Source organism: Macrobrachium rosenbergii, chromosome 35 (assembly GCF_040412425.1).
Source record: "Macrobrachium rosenbergii isolate ZJJX-2024 chromosome 35, ASM4041242v1, whole genome shotgun sequence".
NCBI classification, from domain to species: Eukaryota; Metazoa; Arthropoda; class Malacostraca; order Decapoda; family Palaemonidae; genus Macrobrachium; species Macrobrachium rosenbergii.
In genome coordinates, this window is record NC_089775.1 from 1,690,664 (window position 1) to 1,713,087 (window position 22,424).

The 22,424-nt window shown below is 36.5% G+C and overlaps 2 long non-coding RNA genes across 2 annotated transcripts; one reads left to right on the forward strand and one right to left on the reverse strand.

Annotated features, from left to right (window-relative positions):
* Window positions 1-825: 825 nt before the first annotated feature.
* Window positions 826-7,599, forward strand: LOC136856301 (uncharacterized). Its single transcript, XR_010858308.1, has 3 exons — window positions 826-1,297; window positions 2,834-2,970; window positions 3,925-7,599. It is a non-coding gene; the product is annotated as an uncharacterized lncRNA (long non-coding RNA).
* A 7,378-nt stretch (window positions 7,600-14,977) lies between these two features.
* On the reverse strand, window positions 14,978-17,901 carry LOC136856219 (uncharacterized). The gene is made up of 3 exons (XR_010858282.1): window positions 17,661-17,901; window positions 16,892-17,005; window positions 14,978-16,545 (listed from the first exon to the last, which is right to left on the reverse strand). It is a non-coding gene; the product is annotated as an uncharacterized lncRNA (long non-coding RNA).
* Between the last annotated feature and the right edge of the window lie 4,523 nt (window positions 17,902-22,424).

Here is a 22,424-nt window from a genome sequence, read left to right on the forward strand (position 1 = left end):
CCTTTGTAACAGCTCACTTTTTGTTTAATTTTTCCTTTGTCCGGAAGTTATATCCACCTCCTACACCAGCCACTGAATATCAATATACTAATTTTACCATTGTCTATATTTAAGGCCACATTCCCAATCTACTTTGATAGGAATTCCTAAGGTTTCTACTGTCTTCAAAAGAACCTTCACAGTGTCACTATCCATACAGGATTTCTGTCAGTGATCAGGTAAGCTGATATGTCATATATTTATTGCTTGTTCTATGTTATAAGGGTATATATGTATCTCTACAGATGAATTTGTAAAAGTTTTTTTTCACTTATGTATAGAAATACTCAGTTTATTTTTAAGCATCTTAATATTCTCCATCTGTGTTATTCATTGTCTCGTTCTTTTGGCTAATTGATTAGAGCTACCTCTGATCTCTAAGCCTTTGTATTTACTCTGCTCAATTCATCCCCCTCACCTACTTGTAATGCACCGTTTAAACTTGCCAGAGTTCCTGTCACATTTATTTACAGTTCTTGGGCTTTCCTTGTCACTGCAGAGTAGAGATTTGCTTGTCACTACAGTGTAGAGTCAGTGGCATTGCTATGGGGGGACAGGGGGGAGCCCAGGCCCCCCAAGTCAGATGCTTGGCCCCCCAGTTGAAATTCCCTTTGTAGCTAAACTTTAACCCTGACAATATTTGATGCATTAGCATAAAGTAAGAGTTGAAAAATAATTGAAAATTGAGCTCTATAATTTCAAGTACTATTTTCTTATATGCATTTTCCTATATACATTCGAGAAAAGTATATTTTACTAATTACAGAATTGGTACATTAGTTTTGTGTAATTTTCTTTGGGGGTCCCCAAAAAATATCTTGGACCCACCTATGGCCCCCACAACTGAAAGTTTTGCCTCCAAATTTGCAGACTCCTGAAGGGAGAAAGTAACTATAGGACCAATTTTAAGATAAATGAAGTGAAAGAGACATCCCATAGCACGTGAAATCATTGTCGCAGAGAAGAAGGAACAGTAAATTGAGATTGAATAGCTAGAAGATGCTTTTTAAGTTGCATGAAACGCTGCTTTTAATCTTAGTAATGTCTGTGCACGCAACTGTGATGAACCAGGACCCTTCTTGACATTCTATTGTCTCTACAGATTTTCTCAAGAAGAGGGGACGGTGGTCAGGCATCTGACAGCTAGTCAGCCGCCATCTTGGAATCTCCCTGCAAGATGAAACAGTGGAATTGTAGAGAAATACTAAAAAGTAACGACCATAATGATGGAATTGATGCACAACTGAGAAAGATAAAGGTAAGATCTAATGGAATAGATAATCTTTGTTGATTTGTAGATGATTTTTAGGCTGGAAAACGAGATGTGCTTATAGACTCCTTGGGAGTTTATAGACAGTAGGCTAGAAGACCGAGGCCATCTTTGTCTTACAATTTCCTTTTGAAGGGAATCAGGATAGAGAGGAAACAGTTTCAGAGGCAAGTTCGTACTAGGCTATGACTTGGCTAAAGTTTTATGTCAATTATTGTTTTTTTTAGGTTAAAAACAAACTTAGCCCAGACTCCCCCCAACCCCCCTCAGGGTCAACAGTGCATTTAACTAGCCTACCTACAAAGCTATTTATTCTAAAATTGGTGAGTTGTGGTTCATTCTAGTAGTTTTAAAGGTGATTGACAAGTTTGATATTCTTATATTTAATATATCTTCATTTTTAACCAAAATTGGTTAGTTAACCCACCTCAGAACGACCCTACGTACAGTAGCCTATAGCAAATGGTAACAGACTGGGCCACAGACAGTGGGAAACAGGATATTTATTTATTTTTGGTGAGGAGAATACCTTAAAAGCACGGTAAACTAACCTCACCTAAGGTACCAGGACCCTACCTATAACCTAACCTAACCCTTAGAAGTATGGCTTTGTACTGAGGTTCCCTTGTATATAAACTGCTATTGGAATGTGTTAGCCTAGCCCCAACTTAGAAAATGGTTTATTTTAATTTTTTATAGAGGGAAAGACTGATTTAGAGTAGCATAACCTCATTTAAGGTACCAGTTTCCTACCTTACCTAACCTAGCTCTTAGAGATGTGGCTTTGTTCTGTGGTTCCCCCATGTTAGACTTGGTTATTGCAATGGGTTAGCCTAGCCAAGCATTTATGGAACTGTTAAAGAATTATCCTCATGCTATGGGGTAGGCTATGTAGTTTTGTAGCATCAGAGGAAGGAATTGTAGGCCAACAACTGTGCCCAAACTTAATGAAAGAGTAATGTCATACAATTTAGAATCCCTGATCTGAAGTATGTAGGAGTTTATAGGAATTCTTGGTCTCCTACTTATTGTCATAATCAGAAACATTACCTTCCAGGTGAAGTTTTGTGTTTCTTTAGGAACAAATGTAACACTTGTGAATTAGGACTAATTTTTATTTTTCTTTGGTATACAAAACTAAGCCTCTTAGCATAATTCAACCTCAACCATCCCACATAGTCCTTGATGCCATAGGAAAAAGTGGTGGCTCATGGTAGTCAAATTTTGGTAGCAATTGACCACATCTTTACCAAGTTTCAACAAATGTTACTAAGCTCATGCTGATGAATACTCCTACATTAAAGGCTAGTGCTAAACACAGCGAAACAGCTAGAACCGCGCATGTAGACCGCCTACTATAGTAGCACCTATGCTTTTAACCCTTAAGTAATCTTACAATTCTTGTGGATTTTCTTATCATTGCTGTTTGGGCCGAATACTCATTAAATGGGATCTTTAAAAACAGGATAGTTCTTGGACACGGCAGATAAATTGTACAGGATATTAAATAGTGAATCTTTTCAGGCCTGTAATGGATCGTACGCACGTTTTGGATGCCCCTTGGCTGATTCCGAAGCGACTGGACTGAGGAGGATCGTATGGAATTATAACAATGTGGGAACTCTGTGTTTTTTATGGGGCGATGGCCAATGTTAGAACAGGTGAGCCATTCTATTTACTGTTTAAACAGATACAGGTCTATAAGTAAAGTGGAGCAGTTTAATTTGCAAAGGTCACATAGGTACTATTGTTGCTCTGAGGCCGAGGTGAGGTCCCGTACTCAGTGGCGTAACTTCTAAGGGAAGTGTAGATTGGGTTACCCCTAGTTGGCTGGTCCCTGTCGGGTCATGCCCTGAGGGTAGTTACAAGTTTGTGCAGCCCAATGTTCATATGGATTTCCAAGAGATTAAGATTTGGCCTTGATGAAGTGGCTTGAGTACATGTATAAGCTTTTATACCTCATCCATCACAGCTTCTTTTCTTCGCGGAGATGTGAGCGCGCTTGCGCCGGTGTGTCTTCTTCTGCTCCTACAGGTTTGACCTCTTAGCCCCCAACTCTCCATGTACCTGGAGGTAGTGGGGAAAGGCATCTGGAATGTAGGACAGTCAATATACTTCTGAAGACACTGGACGCATATCAGATCCCTCGCGTCCTGGCTTTTCGTGGCCCACGGCAACGGCGGATTCTGTTCTTACAGTTCCTGAAAGTTGCCCTAGAGTCCTTGTTTGGGCACTGGGTATCTGGGTATCCTTCTCAAAATGTGCTGCAAGCAATTAAGTTTAGGTTTATTTGGCAACATGACTGTGATCAATGGATTGTCTGTCACTAAATTGATTACTGCTCCTTTTGGGGTTTGGCAAAAATACAACAAATGGTTTGTGTATTTTGTGAATGGACAACTTATAACCCATTCTCTTTTAGTGTTAGGATTGTTTGTACTATTTTAATCACTTTCAATTAAATAGTTACCAATATTGAATCCAAACAGAACAAGAGTTACTGACACTAAAATACATTTTGGGAGTTTTCTATAGTTCTGTGGTCATAGATTTTTAAAGAAAAATTGTTCAAATTACAATACTGAGATAATAATTTGTCATTTCTTCCATTACAGGACAGTCTGGGAGAGAGAAGACATTACTTATACAGCAATGAAGATGCCTTATAGATGAAGACGAATCACTGCACATTTGGATGTTGGCAAATTTATGTCATTAATGTTATAGTTGTAAAAGTTCATTAGCATAAAAGTTATGTTTGTTAAACACATTCTTGGTTGTTGTTATAGCAAGGTCTGTACAAGACCACTGGGTTGCAAAGCTAGAATGTTCCAAGGCCCACCCAGAGGATTTTTGACAAGTTAAAATTGGAGAAGTTAGATCTACAATAGAAACCCAATTCTTTTGTCTTTCTCCACAGTTCAGAACAGTCCCACTACCAGCCAGTTCAAGAATAGAGGCAGCCCTGGACACGATAATCTTTGATTCACTTTTATTCATTATTTGGACCACTATGTCTATGAAGTGCACCTTTATAAATGCAACTTTGGTTTTCAAAGTAGACCATATTCTCTTTTACCAGCATCTGCAATGTACTTTATCTTCTCCTTCATCAGTCCATCAGGAGGGTCCTTTTAGTAGTCACCTTGCTCCTGCTGAGTCCAGGATGATGAGAACTTATTATTTATCTAACTCCCCCTATTCCTAAACAGTCAAGATGTTTGTATTGTGTATAGATACCCAATTGTGAGAAGACTTTTATATCTGATAGGCACAAAGTTCTTAGTTTTGATTCTATACTTGTGATATAACTTTTATTTTATGCATGGGCTTCCCTTAATATTCCCTGGTTCTGCTAACTTGTATACATCTTGTTTACAAAGAATTTTAGCTAAGGTGGGCCCATCTGTAGACAATATAGGAACTTACTCAGCAGGTATCCATTCCCCCAGAGGTAAAAATTGCTATTTGGTCATCTGCTCTTCACTGAGAATTGAGGTACGGTTGGAAATAAGAGGTTTATTTCAGTGCAGCAATGGCGAGGATGGTTTACAAAGAATGGTGAAGTTTTTGAAGTGTATTTCGTGAAGGTGTCATGTTACAGTGTAACTACAGGACCTGTGTAGAGTGTATGGTCGTAATTGGTATTGTTATGCTGTCAAACAGTGCATTTCACTGAATGTACATACTGTGTTTGGGATTGTTTCATTGTTAAACAATGCTTTTTGGTTTCCAACAGTACTAATTAGGCTTTCAACAAATGGAAAGTGGTTAATATATTGATTTTAAAACATTAGTTAATCCAGATTTTCCATTCTATGAACAGTTGAAGATGCAAATGTGAAAAATTAGATATTGAGTTAAATTTCAATTAGAATTCCAAAATTCAAATATAATGCTCCATACTTTCAAAATTTCAGTCAGAACTAATTTCAGAAATAAGGTTAATCAAGGCTTAGGCCTACAGAGCAAATAAAGACTTAAATTTCTGTGTTTATTGTTAATTTAAAGAATTTATTGTTTTGGTTTATTTGCTGTTGAAGTTTGTATCAGTTTTTTTTTTTAGTTTTCCCCAGCCAGCCTGAAAACTCTAGGGCCAATTTCATTCAAATTGGGAAATATTTACAGTGGGAAAGGCAGTTAACACAAGGTGCAGTCCAGATTAGAATGTCTATGCCTCACAAAAATCAGACTTGGTACAGGTTAAGGATACAAACTTGCTGAAATATGAAGCCTAATGATATTTCAGGGTTGATGGAGATTTTTTATAGGCCTAAGGTTAGACTGTATTGTATTATGTAATTATTGTATTGAGTCTATCAAGTGCAATTTGATTTTTGTTTTTGTTTTATCGTAAGGAATTTCAAATAAATTTTGTGTGGGTTTTGTTAAGTCTCTCTCTCTCTCTCTCTCTCTCTCTCTCTCTCTCTCTCTCTCTCTCTCTCTCTCTCTCTCTCTGGTGTTCACAGTGAACAGGTCTATGGGAAGACAATAATTGTTTTGCTTCGGATTGCAAACATTCTTCAGTGTTTTGCAACACCTGAGATTGTATTTCATGTTGCAAAGGTACTAGTTGATGGATTGTAAAGGTCATTAGTGATTGTAAAAGTCTGTAATCTCCTGCATAAGGCCACCATCTGTTTGACCTTGTTTAGAAAACTGACCTTTCTAGGAGAAATGAACCTTGAGTGCATTGTGTGTTTTGGGTAAAGTGGCTAGGATTTGTAATCTGTTTTCCAGTCGTGGTAATTGTATTCCAGCTTGGTAAAAGGTGCCCTGGTGGGCCATTCTAAATCAAAATTACTTCAACAGACATTCTTTGTCATTTGTAGTGTCTGTGCATTGAAGCAGTTCATGTAACACTTGCTTTTTGAGGAGAACTGAGGTCCTTAGTCTTCCTGCAGTGTTGGTATGCCAACCTGATCTGTTCCAGAGGTCTTTCATTGGCTGGAAGTTCAGTGCTGGAAAAGTCTTAATATGGAAAGTGGTTCTTTTGTATTGCTATTTCCTGTCCTCTTTGTTTCAGTGCTTAGAACGGAGGAACTTTTTACCAAGGTTTGAACTTTGTCAGTGAAGTTTTAGCTATTTCTGTTAGAACTGTTGGCAGATAACTTGAATAAGTGCTGATCCTGTGTCAGAATCATTTAGGATTCTCCACTGGTCAGCCTGAGATGACAGGACCTTTGATTTGCAGGATCCAGGACCCCCCAAATCTTCATGGACTTGATCCTAGTATCCTGTGTTGTTTGAAACATCTTTGGAGAAGGGGGCTACATTCCAGCCCCACTTTTGTGCAGGCTTTCTTCTCGTTGAGACATCTTTAGGTCTATATTAGACCTATGTGGGTACTCTGTAACTTTTTGACCTTGTAATTGTCTGTCACGTCTTCAAGAAGGACCTGAATTTGACCATATGTCAAGGTGGACCTTTCTACCTTCGTCATGGGTCACTTAAATGTGCTTAGGGGCACCTGATCTCAAGCTACCAGCTTGGTGACCTCACTTTGCTGAGGATATAGGTCTAGGTTTTTTGTTGAGAGTGGCCTTGTGCCCGACCTCTGGGAGAGAGCTTAAGGCAAATATATTTGTATGTTGTTTCTCTCTCTCTCTCTCTCTCTCTCTCTCTCTCTCTCTCTCTCTCTCTCTCTCTAATCATCAGTTTATATTTCTCGTAATCATTTCATTGCTTTGTAATAAGATACTGTCTGGATAAGGTGTTTCTCTCTCTCTCTCTCTCTCTCTCTCTCTCTCTCTCTCTCTCTCTCTCTCTCTCTCTCTCTCTCTCTCTCTCTCTCTCTCTCTCTCTCTCTCTCTCAGGTTCTAAGACACTATATAGCAAGTAAAAAAATCTGATTAAAATAACATAAAAGAAATTTTATGAATCGAAATCCCCGTCCATAAGGGTTGATGAAGATGACAGCTACTTATGACGTCATATGAAAAGGCTCTAATACCTTCGCCAGACTTATAAGTAAAAAACTACTGAATAAAGGCGTAATTACGTCGTAAACGGTGACGTCACTTTAAAGTAACGGTAATCAGTTGTAATGAACATAACGTTACTAAAAGATTATACGTTTAATGACGTAATTTGACATCGATTCTCTTTAGGTGACGTCTGTGACGTCATCATACCATTGTGAGCCTTACGCTGAAGGTATAGAGCCGTTTCATGTGACGTCATAGGTCTTGTTTACATATTTTAATGGCGTAATTATTCCTGTTTAAATATATATATTGAGACATTTGTATAAACAGTGTTAATTGGGGAAATAAAAACCATTAAATAACCTGGAACACTTTTATTTAAACCCAGAGAATCGTTACAAATATGGAGGTTGAATATTTTTATTTTTTATTTTTACGTCCCCCTGGGGCCAGCATTGCAATGCCCCGAGGGAGGGAGAAAGAGAGAGAGAGAGAGAGAGAGTGAGTGTGTGTGTCCTCAGAAGGTATTATTATCATATTATTATTATCATAATCAGTTATTAAACAGCTTCGAAGCCGATTCAAAATGGCTGCTTACTTAAGCAGACAGCTTTGCGCCAAGATGGTCGCGAAGCTTTCATATACTTTTATTTACTTCATTTATCCTTTCCTAAAAGTATTCCTGTTTTCTACGTCACTTCTGAAGGATGGTAGACTCTTTTAGGATGTGGAAGGAGGTTGTTTGGATACGGGGGGCGTCCCCAGGGGGGATTTTGGGGGGCGGTAGGGGGGTAACGTAACCATAGACTTAGCCTTGGTCGAACGTAGTACTAATGATAAAATGGCGTGAAATTCCCGTAGAGTTTTACAGCCAGAAATTCTTTCGTGAGTCTAGTTCTCTCTCTCTCTCTCTCTCTCTCTCTCTCTCTCTCTCTCTCTCTCTCTCTCTCTCTCTCTCTCTCTGTTTTTTAAGTCTAGTTCATTAGCGAATGACGTCACTAAAAGTCTACGGGATTAACACGTATATTTTGACGTTGCTCTCTTTCTCTCCCCCGTCTCTCTCTCTCTCTCTCTCTCTCTCTCTCTCTCTCTCTCTCTCTCTCTCTCTCTCTCTCTCTCTCTTCATAGAAAACGGGTCTAATTTAACCCTCAGAAAACCAAGCAACAAGATCGTAACGGCAACTTAAATATTTCGAAAATATTCGCCATTTTTCTAGACTTAAAGCTTTCAAGGCTAATTTACTCAGAAATACTGCTTGATAATTCTATTTAATCCTCATTCAGAGATATTTATATATATAATTAGCATTATTTTGCAATATTGAGTCGAATAAAATAACTTAGAGTATTTAAAAAGAAATATTTTAAAGGCCTCACATGGTCAATTCCTCGGCAAGTTTCAGTATTTTGCCATCATATTTTATGTCAAAATGGCAATTTTAACGGCAAATTTAGAGTCATGACGCATTTATAACAATTTATAAAGCACTAGGCTTTAATTTTGACATAGAATTTGGCTTCCTGATGTCAAATTTGACATAAAAATTCTCTAAAATGTGTCAGAAATTTTGCTGGTGAAGCCTAGGCCGATGTGTAAATGACTTCAGATTCTTTAATTATCTCTCGAATTATTCCCATTTAATCGAACTTTTCTGAACTTAAATTATCAATTATCACTTGATAGTTATATAATTAGACATTTTCGCGTATAAATTTGATATAATGGTTTTAATTACGATTACAGGACCACTTTTTGACCAGAGACGAACATAGATAGTGTTAGATATTAAAATTCATTATTTAATGTATTTTAAAGAATTTTTTTATTATTCCTTTCAATTTTTCTGCAAAATTACATTTTTATAGCACTTTTTTTTTCAATTATGGCCTGGTATTCTCACTGTAGGCTACAGTTTTGCTGATATATTTATTGAAAATTTAGTTGGTTTTTCGATTATAATTTGTTTTAGGCTTAGTTATTGCACCAATATTTCTCAAAAGTACATTTTTTGTAACTTAAAAATCAATTCATTGATTCAGAACTAACAAAATTGTATGCTTAATCAGATGATATCTTAATTTTCAATATATTTCAATCAAGATTCACTTAAAATAAGGAATAAGTCTATATATCTTTCAGATGTCTCCCTGAACAAGGGACTTAAAGGACCTTAACAAATAAACCATGCAAAAAATTCATTATATTTAATCCTAATCTCAATTCACAAGTCATCCTGCAATCTCTGTCACAACAAAAGCAATTAATCGTCGCCAGAGACACACACAGGCCCCCCAAGAGCAGACAAGTGCCCCAAACCCCTTCAGGTGGTACAACAAGGGCGCCTTGAGGCACCCCACTGCCAAAAAACCCACCAATTCGTCTCACAGGACCCCCAAGGACACCATTCAATGTAAGTGATTGAGTCAGGTAAATGGGCAGAGACGTGCAAGGCTAATGTCCTCCTGTCCTGAGTTCTTCCTTCCCCCAGCAGGGCAGCAGGTCGGACTAACGTCAGCCTTCACCTTGCGCGTGGACCACCAGGCCAAATTTTAGGTTTTCTGTGTGACAAGCCTTGCTAAAATCCACCCCATTGCCAGGTAATTAGGGAGGTATTAAGGAGATATTAGGGAGATGTTAGGGAGGTATTGTGGTGAAACGTCCAGCAAGTGATTGGAACATTTCTTCAGGTGAAGTCTGCTCAAATCTTTTAAAGCTGCCAGGTTTTATAAGTCACCAAAAACAGTTTTGTGCTGAATATTGATAATTTCATATTGCTCACAAAACACAGGACTTATAACAAGAATCCATCTTTGTTTTGCTGAACAGAATGGGGTCACATGACTAAAAATTGCCTAAAAATGGAGATAGCAGTTTGATACTGAATATGAAAATTTAAATTTCATGATGTTGACAATAATAGGTCTGTGCATCCCCACTTCACTATGGCTACAGGACCAAAAGCAACTGTAGCCACAGAATATTGAATATTGCCTTTTCATATTGACAATTAAGACAAAATTAACAGACTTTCTAGGCCTAAAAACCTCTACCAAACTGACACCATTTCTAGGCTAAAAACTCTTTGGAACAGGCACTTTATAAGACATTTACAGACACACTGTTTTAGACATTTACAGACACAGTTTTGAGACATTTACAGACACAATTTTTAGACATATACAGACACACTGTTTAGACACTTTCGGACACAATTTTTAGGCACTTACAGACACAATTTTTAGACATTTACAGACACAGTTTTTAGACATTTACAGTCACACTGTTCAGACATTTACAGACACACTTTTTAGACATATGCAGACAAACTGTTTAGACATTTTATCAACACACTGTTCAGATATTTATGGACAGACTTCTCAGACATTTATGGACTTTTTTTCAGACATTTAGAGGACTTTTAAACATTTTTTCTTAGACATTTACACTTTTAGACACTTACAGACACAGTTCTTAAACATTTACAGACACATTTCTTAGACATTTACATACTTCTTAGACACTTACAGACACAGTTCTTAAACATTTACAGACACACTTTTTAGACATTTACAGAGCACTTTTTAGACATTTAGACACATTTTAGACATTTACAGACACTTTTAAGACTTTGCAGATACTTTCTAGACATTTACAGACGCACTTTCAAGACATTTCAAACACTCTTTTCAGACATTTACAGACAAACTTTTCAGAAATTTACAGGCACTCTGTTTTAGACATTTACAGACATACTTTTGCAAAATTTACAGATAATTTTTCGACATTTACAGAAACATTCTTTAGATATTTACACACTTTTAAGACATTTACAGACACTTTTTAGACATTATAAACAAGCTTTAAGACATTTATAGACACTTTTTAGATAGTTGCAGACACACTTTTTAGACACGTACAGGCACACGATTTTTAGACATTTACAGACACTTTTTAGACATTTACAAACACACTTTTTAGCCATTTACAGACACATTTTTTAGACATTTACAGACCTCCAAGCCAGAAACCTTAAGAACAGACTTCCTGAGCAGAAAACTCAAAAGATATCAGACATTTTAAGCAAATACTAGGTAACTTTTGAATGCTAAGAACTCCCTGGCTAACAGACATTCTGTGCAAAACCTCCCTCAAACCAGAAGGCATCTTGACAGGAAAAAAACTGCAAATGAAAAAACTCTTTAGGCAAAATCACGCAAAATAACTGACTGTACAATCGAAAATCATCTCTAACAAATTCTCTGCCCAAAATATCACATATTAGCAAGTTTTTTTTTTTTAAATATCAGAAATCAGCAGAATTTTTAGCCAAAAAATCACAAGCTAACAGATTTTTTGGTCAAAATACCATAAATTAGCAGATTTTATAGACAAAATATCAGAAATTAGCAGATTTTTTAACCAAAATATCAGAAATTAGCAGATTTTATAACCAAAATATCAGAAATTAGCAGATTTTTTGCCCAAAATACCACAAATGAGCAGATTTTATAGTAAAAAAGTTTGAATTTTATAAACAAAATGATGTAAAAACGAGAATACCTGAAAAATATCAACAGACTTCTTAGCTAAAAATATAACAAACAAACGACCATTCAGGCTAAAACTCACAAACCCAGACATCTTGAAAGCCAAGGTATCAAAGCTGACAGACTTTCTGAAAAATAGCCACTAAATTTAACAGATTTTCTGGATACAAACACAGACATCTTGAAAGCCAATGAAAGATTAAAACATTTCTGAAGACTTAATTAAATTTAACAGACTTTTTGGATACAGACACAGACATTTTGAAAGCCAATGAAAGATAGAAAATTTTCTGAAAACTTAATTAAATTTAACAGACTTTCTGGATACAGACACAGACATCTTGAAAGCCAACGAAAGATAGAAAACTTTCTGAAGACTTAATTAAATTTAACAGACTTTCTGGATACAAACACAGACATCTTGAAAGCCAATGAAAGATAGAAAACTTTCTGAAGACTTAATTAAATTTAACAGACTTTCTGAATACAGACAACTACAGACTAACAAACTGCACGAGGTCAAAAGCATTATAAACAAAGAACTGGAAATATAACCACAAACAGTCAGAATGACTTAAGGGAGAATATCACAAACAAGTATTCCCTTCAAGTTAGACTTTCTAAACCAAAGTCTAGCAAGAACAGGGATTCCTGAATCCTGTTTCATCTGAAACATTTTCTGAATCCTAGACATTACTCTCAGACAAACTGGCATATCCTGAGCTGTAGTTGTTGTATGATGACGAATCATGAATTTTATCACTGTACTATCAAGATAGTCCCATCTGAGACACAATATCACAAACTAACACAATATTAGACTCACCTGCTGTGAACTGACACACACACAAACACACACACACAATGCCAAACTCAACTATCATTTGTATTCAGTGAAGACTAGATATTACTTCACACAACCTCAAAATCCCTGCATGATTTTTGGTAAGGTATATCTCAATGGCCACATTACTCATTACCTTTTCAAAAGACTCGTCAAATGATTTTGTTTTCTGTCAATCTTAAGCCAAAGTCTTTGTCAGAATTCCTACAGGCTTAGCAGAACCCCAACTCCTGTCTAATTCCTGACAATGTTTTGAACTTTGCAAGGCTTCCCCACACTTCTCCTAAACAATAACCATCGTGGTATTTATCCCTCCTTTATTTCAAGTACACGAATGAAGTGTCAGGTTTTTGAGACGAGAAGTGCGTTTGAACCCCAAGCTGGTACCCCCTTTTGGAGAGATTGCATGTGTCCGGTGTATAACCAAGAGTTTTGTCGTGTACTCGACCAGAAGGATAACTTTCAATTCTCAGAATGATCTGACACCACTTACTTTAGATTTATAAAGACATCTGTTATGATATAAGTCTTATTCACTACTTATTAATCATTAATGAGTCTCTGAAGCAAAGATTTATGTAAACTGTCGTGAGGACAGACCAGCATATGATACAGTTAGTCCAGTCAAGAAATTCTGGCCCCAAAAAGTATATTTTCTGATCTTTGCAAATGAAACCATACAAGTTATAAATTTCAATGCTGCATCAACAAAAAGGCGTGAAATTAGACGAGAAATATTTTTTTAAACAATGGAATCTGATAATGCTTAAGTGAAATGTGGCAATTCAGAATTATAATTCCCCAGAAATGGAAATTATTCTTAGAGAATAATGGAAGAATTTGAAGTCTATTATACAGAGAATTTTGCACCTAAATATTCAAAGTAAATTTTGACAATATCCATATAAAAAATAAATAAATGTTATATATAAATATCTCTGAAGACGCATAAAATAACCTTATCCACAAACATTTACAAGTAAATCTATACACAATATCTAATACATTCGGAAATATCTAAATCATAACTGCTATGATGTTCCTCGTTTTGTACAGGATTACACAAACAAGAGACTTGACTTCTGTAACAAGACCTGGGAGAATAATCTTCATGAAATCTCAAAATAAAAATAGCTCTAAACAATGTCGAAAAATATACAAGTCATGGAATTTCTTGGCTTATTCATAGAAAAAATGAACTAGGAGTTTTTTATGGCCACCAGACATACACTGAAACGAATTTCTGGCTGTTAAAAACCTACAGAAACACTACATTAGACACTACAGTCGAACAAAGCATCTGAACTTGAGCCTAGGCTAAGTCTCACCTTCCTTAGACTCCTAGTACACAAACAATTGTTTTCACATTCAAAAAGAGTCTGAATTTCTTCAGCAGTGACGTGGAACATTGATATACGTCTAGGAAAATAAAAGGAAAGTGTATATATGTGTATAAAGCTTCACCACATCTTGAGACTCGATCTGTCAACTTGGGAAACTTCAGCCATTTTGAGTTGGTTTCAAAGCTGGTTTTAACTGACTGGGTTATAATAATAATGATAAGTATGATAATAATAATAATAATAATACCTCTTGCTGAGGATACACTAACTCACTCACTCACTCACTCTCTCTCTCTCTCTCTCTCTCTCTCTCTCTCTCTCTCTCTCTCTCTCCTCTAGAGTCACTGCAATGCTGACCTCAGGAGTTCTTTATTGTAATTTCTTTCCAATTTTATCTTTCTATCTACAGTTTTTACACTTTTCTGTTTACACAGTGTAAATATATATATATATATATATATATATATATATATATATATATATATATATATATATATATATATATATATATATATATACACACACAAGGACTTCTATATTTCAACCTATGCCCTTCAATAATCAATGGTTCATACCCTTTCTTAATATACCCAGATTGCATTACCCACTTAACCAAGGGGCCACTGAACAAACTTATAATTTTTCAGGAGTTTTTGGTACCACTAGAAATGGAAGCACTGAATATTAAAGCCACTGAACATAGTTATAATTTTCTTGAGTTTTTGGTGCCACTAGACTTTTCTTAAATAGTTTTCACCCTTGCTTTGTTGCACTAAGAACTAACTAAGTAACTAATTACATTTTAAAGGTAACCGAAGGCTAAGACTTGGCGAGAACTGAACTAAAGTCTGAAATACAGAAGTCCAATAAAAGCCAATACAGAATTTGGCATTACAATAGTTTGGAATGACAATAATTTGGCATTGCAATAATTTGGAATGAAAAAAATTTGGTACTGCGATAATTACAGTAATTTGGAATGACAAAAAAAATTTACAGTACTGTAATAATTACAGTAATTTGGAATGAATTACAAAAATTTGGCACTACAATAATTACAGTAATTTGGAATTAAAAGAAATTGGAACTGCAATAATTACAGTAATTTGGAATTACAAAAATTTGGCACTGTAATAATTACAATAGTTTGACTTTGCAATAATTTTTGCATTATACAGATTTTGAAGTTGAATTTTTCATCATTGAAGTTGACTGAATCCTGATTTGGAAATTGCATTAAACAATTACTGGAATTCAATGGGAATATGAAACAATTACTGGAATTCAATGGGAATAAGAAACAATTACTGGAATTCAATGGAAATATGAAACAATTACTGGAATTCAATGGGAATTATGAAACAATTACTGGAATTCAATGGGAATATGAAACAATTACTGGATTTCAATGGGAATTATGAAACAATTACTAGAATTCAATGGGAATATGAAACCATACTGGAATTCAATGGGAATATGAAACAATGACTGGAATTCAATGGGAATTTCACGAAAAAATTACTGGGATTCAATGGGAATTTAATGAAAAAATACTGAAATTCAATGGGAATTATAAAAGAATGACTTGAATTCAGTGGAAATTACAAAAACACCCCTTTGATTCCTACCATAGCCTCAGACAATTTCCATTCAACAAAGCCACAAGTCCTTAAATCTATCTTGTTAAAACATAACTACAGGCATTACACTGTAACACTGTAATCATTACACTGTTACACTGTAATCATTACACTGTAACACTGTAATTAACTGTTATTACATTTGAAATAACAATGAATACACTGAATTCTGAAATATCCAAATCCTTAAGTTTAGGTACAATTATTTCCATAGCTCAGTGCAAGACCTAGAATCTATTAGCACTTGAATTCCAGAGAATCTCTGATATGATTCATTAAGTTTAAGGGCATATAGTTATGTATAGAATCTATTGGCACTTGAATTCTAGAGAATCTCTGATATGGTAAGACCTAGAATCTATCAGCACTTGAATGGAAGCTAGTTTATGCATCTAAAAGACTTATTGATTTGAAAAATTGAGAAATAATTATCACAGCTCAGAGTCGTATATCTTATCTTTGACAGTTAATGTCAGTCATTATCTAACCAGTACCAGGTTTGTTATATGTATACTAAACCATACTAGCTACCTGGTAGCCAGTATAAAACTAGTACCAGGTTTTTTTTATGTATACTAAACCATACTAGCTACCTGGTAGCCAATACCAAACTAGTACCAGGTTTAGGCAATATACAGTATAGGCTATCCTGAACTTCAGTGAACTGTCATTAAGACTCCTATAGATTCTACTTGACAATAGGCCTACAGGCACTGCTATGACCCTGATAAACCAACACAGGCCAAGTACTGTATACTATAAGTATATACTTTATATACTTAACCCCATTCTAGTTCAAGTAGTCCTTTAAATTATGTAAATCTTATGATTAAAAATGTATTTTTGTCCTGAAGTCAGCCATCTTCTTTCTTGAATTCCTGCGTGAGATTTGTGTCTTGCAAATTGTAGATTTTTGTTTAGATGTAACAGTTTCCTGAGGAGATAAAGAGTGGTTATTGACGATTCTCCATGTGTCAGGCTAAATCCATCAACTTCCATGAGCAGATAATCCCTGTGACTGAATCTCAAGCCATTCAACCTAGGCCTACACTTTAAGAAAGAGAAAGAATTAACTTTGACACTTTACTACAGACCAAATCTCTCTTCCAGGACAATAGTAGGTTCCAGATGCTCATAAAACTCATAAATGACTTTAAAAAATCATGAAAATTTAATCAGTTGCCGCATAAAACATAGACAATTTATAAAGTTTCAAAATCAACTTCATACAGTCAGTCATTGACCATACCAGAGCGCTTGTAGTTTTATTATGGAATTACCTTGTACAGGGTGTGTACCCATGGGCATACCAGGTCTCTGCCCAATTCACTAGAAGATCTACAGGTGTCCTCAGTCCCCAGGTCCTCGTACTGGAAGTCCTCCAGGTTCTCAGCCTAAAAATAAAACATATAATCAGGTCCTGGTAACTTCAGGTACTGAAATCATTGTACCTTTTAGTTTATCCATAAAGTTGGTCAGGAAAATCTTCCATATATATATCAAATTAACATGATGCTTTAAATTGTTGAGGAAAGTGTTCAATACACATCAAGTTGCTTTTAAAAACCTTAGGACACTTTAAAATGGCATTTTCATCGTCTTATTAACTCTCTGTTAGGTTATGTCAAGGTTAAGGTTAGGGTAGGTTCTAAGTCTTTATTTCTACGGGTGTGAATTGGCGCCATGATATTTTTACCTGTCATAATTAACCTTTTTTTTGTCTACATTAAAAATTATATTTTTCTGCCATAAACTTTTAAAATTGAAATAGGCCTACAGCTAAACCATATTTTGGGTTTAACGTCAAAACAAGGTCAAAAGGGGCCACTTTCCCAAACTGGTTTAAAAGATAAACCCACAATGACGTCACTGAAACGTCATCAGTGACGTCACTAGAGCGAGGTTAGGCTAGGTGGGTATTTAGGCTAAGTTTACAGCTAAAGTTATGGAGTGATTTTTGGACAAGTTTTTCGGCTAAAAAAAAACTATTTCCCTAAAACCAGGGCCAAATTTTGTTATCACTGGTTAATCTACAATTATTATATTTACTTTGTGGCCAAGATGGAGAACCTGGAGTGTTTAAATCGCCCAGAAAAAGAAGAAATAAGTGGAGTTTCTAAAGGCAGCCATTGTTGAATGTTTAGTTTCTTCCTCCTCTACGAGAGAGAGAGAGAGAGAGAGAGAGAGAGAGAGAGAGAGAGAGAGAGAGAGAGAGAGAGAGAGAGAGAGAACAATTCATTAAACAACGTAACGCAATTATATATATAGTATTAATACCCGGAATCAATAATTTGGTTATCACCAACAGCAAAAGGGACGGCTTCGCATTTCAATGACCCACATCAGGTCGCGATAAATTCGACAAATTTGATCAATTCGACAAATTTCATAAAATTCATCTAATATTAGATCGCTAACGAAGTCAATATTGGTGGTGTGTTCACGGCGAGGGTGATAGATTTATATTCGAGTGATAAATGAATGTATTTTGCAGCCCCGTAACGCAAAAAAAGTTACCGTCAAATATTTTGAACCGACGACGACAGAATTGAATCCCATCCACTCCCATCATGGCCGTCGTGTGATGATACAACTCTTTCACAAGCGTCTAAAAAGCATATATGTATGTTTATATATAAATGTATAACTAACGTTAGTGTGATTTAGCCATAAATCATGTCATTAACACATGCAAATTGTTAATATGATTTGATATCTAACCTGAAAATGATAAATGGTCAGAGTTTAACCCCAAAGACCTGATAGGAATGAATATATATATATATATATATATATATATATATATATATATATATATATATATATATATATAATTAATGTTTTTAGCCATAAATCATGTAATTAACATATGCAAATGGTTAATATGATTTGATATTTAACCTGGAAATGACAAATGCACAGAATTTAGCCACAAAGACCTGTTAACTATATATATATATATATATATATATGACTATTTATCACATCACCGTGATTCATATACAATCAGAAAGCTACAAACGTCCTTTAATATCAATTCACTCTACCTCGGAAGTAATATATTTTTCATATATGTTACCGAAGGGAATTTTAGGTGATAATAAGTCCACCGTCCGTGGGATCGAACCAGCGACGGACGGGGAATCAGGATTCAGTGACACACTAACCAGTCGGCCACAAAGAGGTATAAATGAATACCATCTCCCATCAGCCCACCCGTCGAACTCAGGTGTTTTTGCGTTTGGAGCGATATCCACCCACCTCTGCCATGTTGGCGTGTAGTGCGTTTGTCGCACGTAGCCATATTATGACTATTTATCACATCACCGTGATTCATATACAATCAAAGAAAGCTACAAACGTCCTTTAATATCCAATTCACTCTACCTCGGAAGTAATATATTTTCATATATGTTACCGAAGAGGAATTTTTAGGTGATAATAAGTCCACCGTCCCGTGGGATCGAACCAGCGACGGACGGGAATCAGGACTACAGTGACACACTAACCAGTCGGCCACAAAGAGAGGTATAAATGAATACCATCTCCCATCAGCCCACCCGTCGAACTCAGGTGTTTTGCGTTTGGAGGCGATATCCACCCACCTCTGCCATGTTGGCGTGTAGTGCGTTTGTCGCACGTAAGCCATAATATGACTATTTATCACATCACCGTGATTCATATACAATCGAAAGCTACAAACGTCCTTTAATATCAATTCACTCTACCTCGGAAGTAATATATTTTCATATATGTTACCGAAGGAATTTTAGGTGGTAATAAGTCCACCGTCCCGTGGGATCGAACCAGCGACGGACGGGGAATCAGGACTACAGTGACACACTAACCAGTCGGCCACAAGAGGTATAAATGAATACCATCTCCCATCAGCCCACCCGTCAAACTCAGGTGTTTTGCGTTTGGAGACGATATCCACCCACCTCTGCCATGTTGGCGTGTAGTGCGTTTGTCGCCGCGTAGCCATATTATGACTATTTATCACATCACCGTGATTCATATACAATCGAAAGCTACAAACGTCCTTTAATATCCAATTCACTCTACCTCGGAAGTAATATATTTTCATATATGTTACCGAAGGGGAATTTTAGGTGATAATAAGTCCACCGTCCGTGGGATCGAACCAGCGACGGACGGGGAATCAGGACTACAGTGACACACTAACCAGTCGGCCACAAGAGGTATAAATGAATACCATCTCCCATCAGCCCACCCGTCGAACTCAGGTGTTTTGCGTTTGGAGGCGATATCACCCACCTCTGCCATGTTGGCGTGTAGTGCGTTTGTCGCGCGTAGCCATATTATGACTATTTATCACATCACCGTGATTCATATACAATCAAAAAGCTACAAACGTCCTTTAATATCAATTCACTCTACCTCGGAAGTAATATATTTTCATATATGTTACCGAAGAGGAATTTTAGGTGATAATAAGTCCACCGTCCCGTGGGATCGAACCAGCGACGGACGGGGAATCAGGACTACAGTGACACTAACCAGTCGGCCACAAGGAGGTATAAATGAATACCATCTCCCATCTCTTGTGGCCGACTGGTTAGTGTGTCACTGTGGTCTGATTCCCCGGATCCGTCGCTGGTTATCCTGGCGATGGGACTTATTATCACCTAAAAATCCCCTTCGGCAACATATATGAAAATATATTACCTTCCTGAGTGCAGAGTGAATTGATATTAAAGGACGTTTGTAGCTTTTGATTGTATATGAATCACGGTGATGTGATAAATAGTCATAATATGGCTACGCAGACAAACGCACTACACGCCAACATGGCAGAGGTGGGTGGATATCGCCTCAAAACGCAAAACACCTGAGTTCGACGGTGGGCTGATGGGAGATGGTATTCATTTATACCCTCTTGTGGCCGACTGGTTAGTGTCACTGAAGTCCTGATTCCCCGTCCGTCGCTGGTTCGATCCCACGGACGGTGGACTTATTATCACCTAAAATTTCTTCGTAACATATATGAAAATATATTACTCCGAGGTAGAGTGAATTGGATATTAAAGGACGTTTGTAGCTTTCGATTGTATATGAATCACGGTGATGTGATAAATAGTCATAATATGGCTACGCGCGACAAACGCACTACACGCCAACATGGCAGAGGTGGGTGGATATCGCCTCCAAACGCAAAACACCTGAGTTCGACGGGGTGGGCTGATGGGAGATGGTATTCATTTATACCTCTTGTGGCCGACTGGTTAGTGTGTCATCAGAAGTCCTGATTCCCGTCCGTCGCTGGTTCGATCCCACGGACGGTGGACTTATTATCACCTAAAATTTCTTCGTAACATATATGAAAATATATTACTTCCGAGGTAGAGTGAATTGGATATTAAAGGACGTTTGTAGCTTTTGATTGTATATGAATCACGGTGATGTGATAAATAGTCATAATATGGCTACGCATGCGACAAACGCACTACACGCCAACATGGCAGAGGTGGGTGGATATCGCCTCCAAACGCAAAACACCTGAGTTCGACGGGTGGGCTGATGGGAGATGGTATTCATTTATACCTCTCTTGTGGCCGACTGGTTAGTGTGTCATCAGAGTCCTGATTCCCGTCCGTCGCTGGTTCGATCCCACGGACGGTGGACTTATTATCACCTAAAATTCCTTCGGTAACATATATGAAAATATATTACTTCCGGAGGTAGAGTGAATTGATATTAAAGGACGTTTGTAGCTTTTGATTGTATATGAATCACGGTGATGTGATAAATAGTCATAATATGGCTACATGCGACAAACGCACTACACGCCAACATGGCAGAGGTGGTGGATATCGCCTCCAAACGCAAAAACACCTGAGTTCGACGGGTGGGCTGATGGGAGATGGTATTCATTTATACCTCTCTTTGTGGCCGACTGGTTAGTGTGTCACTGTAGTCCTGATTCCCCGTCCGTCGCTGGTTCGATCCCACGGGACGGTGGACTTATTATCACCTAAAATTCCCTTCGTAACATATATGAAAATATATTACTTCCGAGGTAGAGTGAATTGGATATTAAAGGACGTTTGTAGTTTTGATTATATATATATATATATATATATATATATATATATATATATATATATATATATATATATATATATATATATATATACAATTAACATTAACATGTTTTAGCCATAAATCATGTAATTAACATATGCAAATGATTAATGTGGTTTGATATCTAACTTGATAGAAATGAATATATATACACATACATATTATCTCTCTCTCGTCATCACCAAATCAAATTTGCATTGTCATAATTAATAACCAGTTCACAAATACCTCGAAATGAATTGTTGTTATTATGATCATTAACAATGCTAATGAATGCTATTCTGCTATTAGTGTTAATTTTCCCTTGCAGAAAGTGATATTTCAATCATATGGAAGATGAAGAAGAATTTGTTTGATGTTTAAGAAGTGATATTATGTCAGTATAATTTTGCTTAGTTGGAATTTTTTTATATATCAATAAAATTCTACGAGGTAATACGCTACAATACTGTTTAAAGGTATGAAAATACTCGTAGTATACAATATATACAATATTTTTTATGTATACATCAGGCATTCAGCAATAGAAGGTCGTATCTCACCCCAACTTTTGAAAATGGAGTTCTTCGCCTGATCAGCTTTAAAATAATCCCTCTTTTTACCCTAAAAAAGGGGGTTGGGGTTAGAACTATAATTTTTTTATGCATGGTATTCTATTCCTGATTGCAAATACTTCATCTCATACAAATTTCAACTTTGTATCTTGAA